At 44.6% G+C, this 13,559-nt stretch overlaps 1 protein-coding gene across 2 annotated transcripts in view; it reads left to right on the top strand.

Moving 5' to 3' along the window:
* The window catches only part of CDK19 (cyclin dependent kinase 19), a 185,587-nt gene that overhangs the window by 70,448 nt on the left and 101,580 nt on the right, over positions 1-13,559 (top strand). The window lies entirely within an intron of this gene.

Here is a 13,559-nt window from a genome sequence, read left to right as displayed (position 1 = left end):
TGACAGTGGCCAATATCAGATGCCCCAGAGGGAGGGAACACAACAGGTAATCCTCATGTGATCTCTCCGCTGTCACCCATTTCCAGATAAACAGAGGCTAGGACAGGTGTGGCTAATCCACGGCCTCCAAGCTCCATGTGGCTCTTCAACGAAAAAATTGCGGCTCCTGCACCTGCGGCTCTTAAAGGAACAGTGTTTCTGTCTGTAAGAGAGCCGGAGTCATGGCGTCCCATGCAGATTTCAAAATAGCTGCCTTAAAAGGGAAATGCCTGCTCTGCTTTTAAAAGGGTGGTAGTGGGGCTTTTTTTTTTTTGCTTGACCAAACAGCAGCCGGGGCTTTTTTTTGTTATTGGGTTTTGTTGTTGTTGTTGAACAACTTTTTTCCGTCAAGTCTTTGTGCTGTATCCACCACTATTTTGGCTCTTTGTCTGTAATAGGTTGGCCACTGCTGGGCTAGGGACACTATTCCTACCCATCCTGGCTAATAGCCATTGAAGGACCTAACCTCTATGAATTTATCTAGTTCTTTTTTGAACCCTGTTAAAGTCCTAGCCTTCACCACATCCTCTGGCAAGGTTGACTGTGCACTGAGTGAATAAAAACTTCCTTTTGTTTGTTTTAAACCTGCAGCCTATTAATTTCATTTGGTGACCCCTACTTCTTATATTGTGGGAATAAGTAAATAACTTTTCCTTATTCACTTTTTCCACACCAGTAATGATTTTGTAAATCTCTATCATATTCCTCCCGCCCTTAGTCTCCTCTTTTGTAAAATGAAAAGTCCTGGTCTTTTTAATCTCTCTTCATATGAGACTTGTTCTAAACCCCTAATCATTTTTGTTGTCCTTTTCTGAATCTTTTTCCAATGCCAATATATCTTTTTTGAGCTGAAGCAACCACATCTATATGCAGTATTCAAGATGTGGATGTACCATGTTTTTATATAGAGGCAATAAGATATTCTCTGTCTTATTTTCTATTCCTTTTTAAATGATTTCTAACATTGTGTTTTATTTTTTGACTGCCGCTGCACATTGAGTGGATGTTTTCAGAAAACTCTCTACAAGGACTCCAAGATCTCTCTCTTGAGTAATTGTAGCTAAATTAGTCCCAATCATATTGTATGTATAGTTGGCATTACTTTTTCCAATGTGAATTACTTTACATTTATCGACAAGGAGTCCTGTGGCACCTTATAGACTAACAGATGTATTCGAGCATAAACTTTCGTGGGCAAATACCCACGTCGTCAGATGCAAAGAATTAATTTAGCTTCTCTGCAATGACTTTATCATCTTTGAGTGCTCCTTTAGCATCTTGATTGTCCAAGGGCTCTCCCTCCCCCCCGGTTGTTTAGCAAGCTTCCTGCTTCTGATGTATTTAAAAAACATTTTGCTATTACTTTTTGAGATTTTGGCAAGCTGTTCTTCAAATTCCTTTTTGGCTTTTCCTGTTATATTTTTACATTTAATTTGACAAAGTTTATGATCCTTTCTATTTTCCTCACTAGGATTTGACTTCCACTTTTTAAAATATGTCTTTTTATCTCTCATTACTTCTTTTACTTGGTTGTTAAGCCACCATGGCACTTTTTTGGTTCTCTTACTGTGTTTTTTAATTTGAGAGTATACATTTAAGTTGGGCCTCTATTATGGTGTCTTTGAAAAGTTTCCATGTAGCTTTCAGAGATTTTACTTTTGTCACTGTACCTTTTTAATTTCTGTTTAACTAATTTCTCATGTTTGTGTAGTTCCCCTTTCTGAAATTAAATGCCAGTGTTGGGCTGCTAAGGTGTTTTTCCTACCACAGGAATGATAAATTTTATTACATTATGGTCATAATTTCTAGCAGTCCTGTTATAGTTACCTCTTGGAGCAGATCCTGTGCTCCACGTAAGACTAAATCAAGAATAGCTTCTCCCCTTATGGGAGAGGATATTCTGCATCCTGCCCTGAGGTAATGTGTACCTAATCAATGTGGAAATAGTTGAAATCCCCCATTATCCTTGAATTTTTTATTTTGATAACCTCTCTAATCTCCCTTAGCATTTCATAGTCACTATCACTGTCCTGATCAGGTGGTCAATAATATATCCCTACTGATATATTCTTATTATTGGAGCATAGAATTACTATCCATAGAGATTCTATGGAACATTTTGGCTCATTTAAGATTTTTACTTCATTTGATTCTACATTTTCTTTCATGTGTAGTGTCCCTCCCCACCAGCACGACCTATTCTGTCCTTCTGATATATTTGAACTAATTTGTTGTAATGGTCCATTGATGATATGCTGAATTCTTGTTCTCCATCAATCTAATATTATATCTTGGATGATTTTGGTTACTCTTCTGAAATTTCTGAAAATGTAAAGGAAGTTCAGTAAATTCCTTTTTAAAAAAACAGGAAGTGTCTACTAGAATACTAAAAATATTGCTATTCAGCTTCTGGATCATGTAAAATTATAACGAGGCCTTATTTGTACATGGATTTTTGGACCAGTATAACTATTATGATTAAGGGGTATGCCTTTTTAACCAAAATGTTTTTTCCAGTACAGCTTCCCTGGTGTGACTGTACAGTTACATTTGTATTAATATTAGTCTAAATAATTCTCTAAGCACATTATAGGCATGATCCTCTGTTTGTATACACTGGCATAACTATAGATATGTCAGTGAAGTTATGCCATTTTATACTAGTGCAAGATTTGGCATCTTGTCTGTATTTTTTCCATATTGCTTGCCAGAAATAAAGGAAAAAGGGAAGATTGGGGAGGAAATTCTTAGTCACTTTCAGCATTGCCCATTAGGGATGTTAAATTTAGTTTAATCAACTAAATCAGCTTGCTACGCTGCGCCCCTGCCTCCCCTGATAGAGGAGGTGGGGGAGAAGAACTAGTTGCTTACATGCCTATTGCCCATTCACCCTATCACTTGGCCTTCCTGCAACTTCCAGTTCATCTTTGCTGATGAATTTTTGTTAGTTCTCAGCCTTCTCCTCGTTTCCTTTTCTGACAGTTCTTGACCTGTCAGCTGCCTTCAGCGCTATTGACTATGGTCCTCCACTTTCCCCCTCCAACTTTTTTGGGGGAAGGAGGAGGGTGGTTCCATGGAACTGTATCTTGGATCCCTTTCTCTACTCTGAACACCTTATCTATGGGTAATCTCATCTGCAAAAACAAATTCAGCTATCATCTCTATACTGATGACTTGCAGATCTACATATCTCTTTTCCATACTAAAATCTTAACCTGTCTCTTTGACACTTGTATTTGCCAGAGAATTCAGTAACCAAGGTAATAGGATGAATGAAAACTGATAACAGATAAAAACCTTGCATGAGGTACAGTTAAAGAGAGATGTAATCCTAGACACAGCTATACAGAGAGCAAAGCAATCTGAGTTGATGAAACAGCAAAATATAAGGCAACTTGACAAACTTGAAAACCTGAAACTAACTTCAAAACAGAGATTGAAACAGAGATTTGAGAATTAAAAGTCATTATCATAAACCCCCTGAGGCAACAGGAGAGAGCTCCCAGTCTTAGGAGAACAAATTCTGGCCTATATGCACAAGGTATGGAAAAAAAATCATATCCCAAGAGATAAGATATGTCCATCCAGAGATGCATGGTATAATACTCATAAGAAATAATTTTCTGACTGTTTACTACAACAGAGAAGTCAAACTCTTTTATTGTAGTAGCTTTGGCGTTTTTCTTTATGGAAGAGACCAGTTAAATTCGCATGTATTAAATTTCTCTCAGTTTCATATTCACCAATCTGGCATCTTTATTTCATGAGTTCTTACAGGAAATGAAATACAGAAGTAGGACTAATATAAAATGTAGTGCCAAAATAAAAAAGCTGTTAAGCCACATTACAGTTATATAGTTTAAAATAAAGTTGCAGTGTTAGGCAATGTAAAATTCAAGGTTTCTTCAGCAACGTTAACTTGGCCACACTGCATATAGTACTGTGCACAGTATTTTATTTTTTTTATTCTGGTTACATATTAATTAACATTTATTTTTACACAGCCCTGGAGGAACCTTCTTCAGTTTCTGATATTTTTAACTCAGAATCTTAATTGTATTATCATCAATTTTGTTGAAAGAGAAAGAGCCAAAATAACCCTCTTTGTTAAGCTTTTTAAGTTCACATGTGACTGATATTATTATGGCAGGTCCATCCTTTGATGCTTTTAATATTTGACCAGAGAGGCGCTTTTTTTGCAAGTCCAGATTATCCATGCAATACATTGTTTATACTGTGATGCCTGTTTCCTTGCTGAGAATTTTCCATTAGTGTTGAAAACAGTTTTAAATTACTTCAGCTGAATCATCCTTAAAACCAGCTGGAACGAAAGTATGGGTACCCAAGAAGAGAACCTAAAACTCAAGTGGCTACAACTGTTTTTATAAGTGATTTAGACAATTGTTTCAGTTCCATTACTAGATTATTCAAAGTTGAGAAACCAGATGACAGATGAAAATACAAGAGAGATTATTTTTCCTCTTCTACTCTATTATTTGTCTATGTGTCTGTTCAAGACTGCCTCCTAAACAATAAGAACTAGGGCCACCAAATTTGGTATACAGCTTCCTCTTATCATAATTTAAAGCAAGGTAAGGGATTAGTTGTGCCTGGAGTGGGATTGAGTCTCCTAAAACCATATGGAAGAGACAAAATCACCATAATGAATACCCCAGCCCTGAGCCTCCCATCCCCTTGACAAAAGTTGCCCCCATCCCTCTATTCAAACTGGAAAATTACTGGCTGTTCCCCTTTGTCAGGGAGTGAGGGGAAAGTGCACAAGTTTGCTGCATTCCTCACTCTGGATGGGGAGCTCAGAGGGCTGATGAACCTGGACCTGCATCAGCTAGAGGACATTCACCCCTTCCTCTGCTGTGCCTGCTGGAGCTGCAGCAGCAATGAAGAGGCGCTTCTCACCTTGCCCCAGGTTGCTGCAGTGAGAGAGGGCTAGGGTAGTTCTCTCTCCCCAGGTCATCCTGAATACTGAATCCTTCATCTCCAACCCCACTCCAGAGTAATGATTTAAATTAAGCATGTACATTTTCATTTTATTTTCCAAAAAAACAAAAATTGAGTTAAACACCCAGGCAACGCCAGGTGAATCTTCTAGTATATAAATAAAAAACAGATGAGAGAGGCCAGGGTGAGATCTACTTGTTGTAAAATCTTGAAGGACTATGGTGATCAGAAACCAGAAATTCAGTTAATTGAACTACAGATAATACTTTGTCTAATAAATTATTTTTCAATGCAAAACATGTTTTGATAGTTTTTCTTATGTATCCACACCATTGTTGAGTTTTTTAGTACTTTTATAGTAACTTTAGTTAACTCCTATTTAAAAAAATGCTGTTTTTGCATTTCACTGAATTTGAATTTCCAAATAGTGCGTCTCACAAATAAAAAAATAACAATCTGATGAGAATGATGCATTTTTTTACTCAATTTTATAATAAGAATCTGTATGAATTACAAATTCAGCTGTGTGATTGCTTAATATGTACATAGTGTATCCTCCTGGATAATAATAAAGCTCCAAGTTTAGGACATGTCTACACAGTAGCATTATTCCGAAATAACTGTGAGCGTCTACACAGCAAGCCCATTATTTTGAAATAATATTAAAAAATGAGGCATCTTATTCCGGATTCTGTAACCCTCATTTTATGAGGAATAACGCCTATTCTGAAATAGCTATTTTGGAATTGGGCTTGTGTAGACAGGGCAGCTGGAGTTATTTTGAAATAAGAGGCCTTCAGGAAATCCCACAGGTGCCCTGCTGGCTGCTCTGTCTACACTGGTCAGAACTCTGTAGGCCCCCTTCCCCTGCAATCCTTAAAACTTCAGCCTCAGCGAAAACAATGTGTGGCACGCAGCAAGCCCTGTGACAGCCCTGAGCCACACAGCAGCTGCCAGTCCAGCATTTTCTGCCACTGAGCAACCCCGTTACTCCCACTGAACCCTCTTCTGTTCCTAGGGAGCTGGCAGACAGAGGCATGCACCTTCCTGGTCTGGTGCAGAGATCCTGGGCGTCATTGAGGTCTGGGGAGAGGAGGCAAACCTCCAGGATCTCTGCACCAGACACAGGAATACAGACGTCTATGGTCAGATGGCTGACAGTCTGGCCACCAAGGGCCACGTGCACATCCAGGAGCAGGTGTGTGTGAAAGTAAAAGAGCTAAGGCAGGCCTATGCCAAGGCCTGGAAGTATAGCTCCCGCTCCAGAGCAGCACTGCAGGACTCCCCCATGGACTCAGGGTTGGAGACTCCCATCATCGTCCTCCCAGGAGACACAGCTGGTGAGGAGGAGAAGCTGGATGAGGCCAGCATCATATCCATGCCCACCAGCTAGAAGGCCATACTTGCCTTTGAGCTGATGTCTCCTGGGCATTGTCTGAAGGCAGAAAAGGCCCATCAGGTGAGTGCCGTTACTTTCCCTAGACATGCACAGGTGGAGGTGGTGGGTGGCGAGGGGCAGCTGCGTGCTCCTCACTTGGCCTTCTTGGCCTGGGGACTGCACAGCAGCCTGTGAATGTTGAGTGCCAGTGCGGGGCATACAGCCTGCTGCAACAGAGGACCCTTGTTCTCTTGCTCACAGGGTGTCTGGAGAGGCACGCCTTACTCCTGACACTGGGGTGGGATGCCTTACTCCCGACACTGGGGTGGGACACCCTCCCACCACAAGCCACCACTAGAAGGAGGCTTAGGACACATGCACACAGGCATACCCACACTCTTGGGCAGCATTCGCTCCCGGGGACAGCGTGGCAAGGCGCAAGAGTGTCTGTCACACATACGCACCTCCCCCAATACCTTGCCCCCATCTCCTCCAGTGGTCAGGGATACAAGTCCTGTCCCTGTGACACACTGCCACTGCTAGACCCGGTGTGTGCATGGCATGGAGGAAAGTCCAGCCACTCCTTGGTCCCCCTCCCGTCTGCAGACTCCCGGTCTGGCTGGCCTTCCCATACACTGCCTGTTCCTGGGACATGAGGGTAGTGAGACTCTCCCCATGGATATCTGTGCCCCTGCAGTGGAAAGGGTCCACTGTCTAGGCCTCACGTGGTCTTGCTCAAAGCACATCACCTTTGTCTGACCCGTGGCCTTAAGGTCTCAGTTAGAGATGAGGGCCAAGCTTCATGCACAGTGTCTCCTGGGATGACTGTTCTACACAGGTGGACCAGTTGCAAGAGGGGATCGGTCAACACCTCCTGTGCCATCCTCCCAACCCTGAGTCTGACCTGCTGGTGCAGGAGAGCCCACAAGGACCTCCAGAGGGAGCCTATTGCTACTCTGTGAGCCCTGCAGTGCTCCATCGACCGGCAGGACCTTAAACTCAAGGAGGACCTCCAGCTGCACAGCAACACTTGGCAGCAGCTGCTGCAGCAGGGCCAAATCATCTGCGCAGCCTTCAACACGGTCATTGGCTGATCCTGCTACCGCTCCTGCACTAGCTCCCGCCCCTCGCCCAGCTTCTTCCCCTAGTCGTCCCTCCTCCCCCCCACCTGTGGCCACCGCGGGACCTGCACATGAGGCCGTGGGACCACCCAAGCAGGTGCCACTCCCAGCCCTGAGCTTCCTCCCACCCTTCCTCCCTCTAACAACTTCCTCCTCCACCCTCCAAGTTATTTCCCTACTCCTTCCCCAGTTACTAGGGTTACCAGGTGTCTGGTTTTGAATTGGACAGTCCAATATTTGAGCTTTCTTGCTGGGAAACAAATTGAGAAAATACTGGACATATAAATGTCTGGTATTTTCTAATTAAGTTTTATTATTATCATGCTATGACATAACTCTGTGGAGGGTGCAGCCTGTGGCTGCCCCTATGAAACATCTGCTATGCCCTTGGGTGGCTGCTTCTCTCACGGTGGCCCCAGGCTCTTGTCGCCTCCGTGGCAGCAGCAGCACCCAGCCAGAGGCTCCTGCCTTCGCAAGCTTAGGCCCTGTGGTGCCTGCCCCGCCCATGGAGCTGGGCTCCAAGGGGAGGGGCAGGATGTCATGGCAAGGGAGAAGGAACTTCAGCTGAGCCATTGTGACATGGCATAGTGGTGTGGAATAGGGGGCAGAGCTATGCAAATTAGCCTAGCCAGCCAATCCCGGGTGGGTCAATCTCCGCTGCACAGCCATGTCTCTCCAGGCTGTGGAGAGAAGTGAAAGTGCAGCCGCTGTGGCGTGTTCCGAGCAGCCCCACCCCTGCCAGCTGAGCACAGGCCACAAAGGCTTTTCTATTCTCCAGGGAGGGGTTCAAGGCTCTGGCTCCCCCTGGAACTCGGTCTCTGGCCTGGCTGGTGCAGAGGGGGAAAGAGGGGAGTTGGGAGGGGCGGGGCCTGGGATGTACCACCTGGCTAGAGATGGTGGGGGAGAGCTTGTGTCTCTCGCTGCTGCCCTTGGTACCTGCATGTCTGGTCTCTGCAGTGTGGAGTCTCCCCAGTGACTCAGTCACCGTCCCATGTGCAGCACATGCCCTGTTGTGCATAGAAAAGTGAATGTCAGTGCTGAATGTAGAGCATGTATATATACATTTTTTTTGGTTGACAGATTTTTATCATCATCCCATCCCCATTTAATTGATTAACTGGTTAATTAGGATATTACATCCCTGCTCCTGGTTTGCAGCCACAACTCTCCAGCTGCTTGGTCTGACGGTAGCACTGCTGCAAGCAGCGGCACAGAAGTAAGGGAAGGGTTATTGCTACTTCTAATAACCTAACAGACCTCTTCCCCCTCCACAACTTCTTTTTGTGTCAGGATTCCTTACAATTACAAAACTGTGACATTTCAGATTTAAGTAGCTGAAATAGTGAATTTAATTTTTAAAATTCTATGATCCTGAAATTTAAAAAAATGGATAATACATTTGGTAGGCCCTTACATTGCTAAAAATTCAAGGAGGTTGTAAATCTTGAAAGGGATTAAACAAAATAAGAGTGCTCTAGGCGGTCAACAAGGTATAGTCTCTGTTAAGATAAATATGCACTATTTTTTAAAAAAGATTTGAAGTATATCATAAAGTCTTCCCCCACTTTGCCTTGAAAACGTGCCTTAATATTTGTCTGTTCAAGCTCTCTGCTGAAACTAGTAATGATTGTGTTTGCTATAGATCTCGCCTGGAAATGAAGCAGTGGCTTACAGGAAATGCACTGTAGTACACTATCAATCTTCTTAGCCATCTGGTTCCTTCTTTTCTGCTCTCTTTGAAATGTAATTACCAACTGAATTTGTATTTGGGATTTTTTAAAATGATTTAAATAGCATGAAAAATATTTTAACAGACAATTACTTTTGATTTGGTGAGGAATGAGCAAGCAATAGCTGCCAGAGACTTTGGGGACAGGCTCAATCGTGAGGGCTTCTGCTACCAAGAGACCCAGTTACCACTCTTACATAAGAGGAGAGAAACAGAAACTAAGATGGATTCTAGCCTAGGAGCTGCAGTGGCCATGAAGGTTGTGTTGATTTACAGATAAATAGAAACTAGAGGACTCTGTCCTCTGTTCACTATGCTCATTAACCTCCCTCTCTTTGGGGCTAGGTGTCTGGCCAGGGGGAGGGTGCAGGAGCAGGCTGGGAGTACAGAGTCTCAGTGGAAGAGGTGAGGGGGCTGGAAGTGTGGGGTCTCGTCAGGGTGGTGTGTGAGGGGCCTGAAGGTGCAGGGTCTCGGCAGGGTGGTCAGTGAGTGGGGCGGGGAGTGCAGGATCTTGGCAAGGGGGTGGGGCTCTGCTGTGAGCCCACGCTGGCGCTCCAGCGGGGGGGTGGGCAAGGCTGAAACCCCTCATCCTCACCCCCTCACTCACTGCCCTTCCAAGACCTGGCACCCTCAAGCCCCTCACTCACCACCCTGCTGAGCAGTGGGAAAAGCTTCCAGAAAACTGGACTCTGTGCTGCTGTTCCCCCAGCGGGAGGAGGAGGAAGGGAAGCAGCTGTGCGTCCAGCCGCTTCTTCCCTATAAGCTGGATCTGCCGGGGAGCCCCGGGGCTTTCTTCCCGCACACCCACAGGAAGCCAGCACTGGCGCTTCAACATCACAGAGGGGGGTGAGTCCAGAGTGTCAGCTCAGGTTCCCAGTTTTGGGGTGGAACAATGGGAGCTAAGCTGGAGCTGAAAAAGAACCATATTTGGCTGGGGGATCCATAGGTTGCTGATCCCTGGCGTAGGAGGTGGAGTTTTCACGGCCAGAGAGCATGAAAGCAGCATGATGGTGTGATTCTGTCAGTCAGGAAAAACTTACATAGAAATGATCAATCCTATTCTCAAGTAAGCTTACCCAGAGCCCGACTCTTATGCCTGCTACATAGGGGTTTCTCTCTTGATCACAAAACAGAGATTTGGAGTAAGTAAGTGGAGAGTAGATAATGTTACTATTCTGCTGCCCAGCATGTAGGCTTTTGTCCTTTAGGTGTGGATGGATGTTTGACCATAAATTGCAAAAGTCTAATGGAAGAATTTAATTTAGTGATTATCCCTCTTATTATATATTGTTAAATATTAGAATAGCACACAAAGGTCCCAATACAAACATGGGTAAGACACTACTTGCCATTAAGGGATTACAATCTGCAGAACTTTTCCTGCTTGCTTACTGTTATTAACTTCCCCATTCCTGCCATTCTTTACTCTCCCTTTACATCTAATTTAAAGGAAACCACAAACCATGTTATAAACAAAACTGTTTGAATTCTTCACCAGATTCATTTGTTTGTATGTTGCAACCCCGGTCCCTACCAAGTTTTGCATATTTTAGCTGGTAAACATTCTGTGACCAGGGTTGTATCTTACCTATTTGTATAGCACTCAACACAATGCAGCTCAAATCTCAGGTGCAGCCTTTGGATGCAACCATTATAGGCCTGACTGGTTGCTCTGGTTCATTACAGGCAGTCCCCGGGTTACGTACAAGATAGGGACTGTAGGTTTGTTTTTAAGTTGAATTTGTATGTAAGTCGGAACTGGTACATATTGTAGGGGAAACTCTAGCCAAACATTTCTCCAGAGCTCAGTTTTATTCTCCCACACTTCACTTCCCTCAGTCCTTTATTCTCAAGCTGAGGTGTCTGCTGAGAAAAGCCGCTCCCAGCTGGTCTGCTGGGAGGGGTGCTAGCTTTGCGTCTCCCTAGTCTACTGGGGGAAGCAGCTAGTGCGGGGTTGCCTCACCCCGTTTGTAAGTAGGGATCTGATGTAAGTCGGATCCATGTAACCCGGGGACTGCCTGTATTTAGATTTACCAACACTTAACATTAAAGATGCTGTTTTTAGTTGCTTGTAGATTTGCCATCCTTTAATAGTTTGGGTGATGATTTTCATAACTTGTCTCTGCCTCAGATTGATTTTTTGAGTGGGATTCAGTAGGGTGAGGAATAGGCATTGAGGGGAAGGGACAAGAGATCTGATGAAGGGCCAGGATGCGGGAATGGGAAAGAACTCAGATTGGACAAGGAGCTGAGGGGAGAATTGAGACTGACTGGTCAAGGAGCTAGTTAATGTGTGAATCTGATGGGACAACAATCCTATTCCAGGAAACTGAGACTCTGAGCTAGTGGGGAGACGGACATGGGATGCTGAGCGCATATACCAATGGCACAAAGAGCCAGGAGTAGGGGTATAGTACTGGCTGGGCAAGGAGATAGGGAACAAAGAGTTGGTAGTGGGGGGGGGGGGGACCGTGAATCTCTGAACAAGGAAACAGACTGGAAGTGCGGAGTAGGAGGAAGACTGGGACAGTGAGTCTAGAGGGAGAAAGTAGGGTTGTCGAGGACTGGGATGAGATGCCTGAGGAATGGAGATTGGGACTGGTTAAGAGAGGAGACTGGGAAAGTAGTCAGTAGTTAGAAAGAAGATGGGGTCGTGGACAATCTGGGGTGGTTGTGACCAGTGTTCCCTATAATCTTTTTCATCCATGAGAGGATTTTTTTCCCCATCTATGTGCAAAATAAATTGTACGTGTACCAAGGCATGTGTGAATGTGAATCACCAGAAGAAAAATAAACCTAGCTGTGAGGACTCTGTTAATCAGCATGTGATATTGGAATCTTTCCTGAGTGGGCACAGAAGTGCACAGCTTACAGGGAACACTAGTTGTGACCAAGAGGGTAAATCTTGTGGGGAATGGGCAGAATAATCCACATCCACCCTGACTCAATTAGCTCTGATGTAAAACTGTTCTCTGTATCTCTACTATCTGCTTCTTTTTCTTCTGGCTAAGTGAATTGGAAAAAGCTTATGCCATTATAAAATTGTTAGTCTTTAAGATACCATTGGACTCCTTGTTGTTTTAACTTTTGAATGTTCGACTGTGCAACATTAATGTCGTTCCTACATAGGTTTTTGTGTGTGCGTATTAATAGAAATGTGTACTAATAAGAAATGTATCAATGGTGGAAAAACTGCTGCCTTAAACACACAGCAGGCTATAATCCTTCAGGCTCAATTGTGTCATATAAACAGTTGTGCCATCCCAGAGGGAACACTATGAGGCACTGTGCAATAGGAATGTTAAATTGCAAGTAATTGAGTACTCAAATAGTCAATGCATTTTGCATCAACTATTCGATTACTCAGTGTGGCGCCCTAGAGATGTTGCAACACTTCAAAGGCAAAAGCGCCGTATTGAGTCTGGGCCAGCTGGGGACTCCCTTGCTGACCCCGAGCTCCGTGCAGTGCTGCTGCTTTGAAACACCACTGGGAGCCTGGTGTCAGGCTCCTTGCGGAATTTCAGAGTGGGTGCCTCTCATGGAGCCTGGAATCAGCTGGGGACGTGGCTGCTGAGCCTGGGCTCCGTGCAGCGCTGCTGCTTTGAAATACTGTGGGAAGCCCAGTGTCAGGCTTCACGTGGCTTTTCAAAGTGATAGTGCCACACAGAGCCCAGAGTCAGCTGGGGTGTCCCCAGCTGATCCCAGGCTCCATGCGGTGCTGCCATTTTGAAGTAGCCTCTCCTCTCCCCTATCCCCAATGCCTCTTTCTAATAGAGGCAGCAAGGGGGGAAGCAACTAGTTGACTAGCCTGTCGACTATCCAATAAGCCTCTGCTTATGGGATAGTCAACTAATCATTCACATCCCTACTGTGCAATATGCTTCCCAAGCTGCTTTACATATGCTGATGGTGTGTTCTCTCTTGTACACCTTTAGGCTTCAGGTCTGTTGACCAGGGTGAGGGAGAGAATTGCCTAGGAGCCCAGCAATATAAAAGGGCCCACAGCTGCAGTAGCTTTGCCAAAAATATCTTTTGATTCAGACAATTTTGACATTTCCCATGCAGTTCTGGGGTTGGATTTCTTGGCCTCAGAACCAGCATGGGACATATCAAAAGCATCTTTGAATCAAGAGGTGCTGCTGTGGCTTTCCCAAGAGCAGGCAGGTTGGGACCGGGGATGGGAGGGGAGGCTTGGTATGGCTATTCTGGGGCTTGACCCAGCAAGTAAAGGACAGAGCTGGGCCGGTTAGGGCTCTTTGGCAGGGCAAGGGGGAGGTATATGAGGCTTCTCTGGGTAGGGGGTGCTATGGCCCTGGTACATGGAGTGAGATAG

Source organism: Pelodiscus sinensis, chromosome 3, assembly GCF_052426305.1.
Source record: "Pelodiscus sinensis isolate ZL-2025 chromosome 3, ASM5242630v1, whole genome shotgun sequence".
Lineage (NCBI taxonomy): Eukaryota > Metazoa > Chordata > Testudines > Trionychidae > Pelodiscus > Pelodiscus sinensis.
The sequence above is the reverse complement of the archived record's forward strand: the minus strand, read 5'-3'. Positions and strand labels throughout refer to the sequence as shown.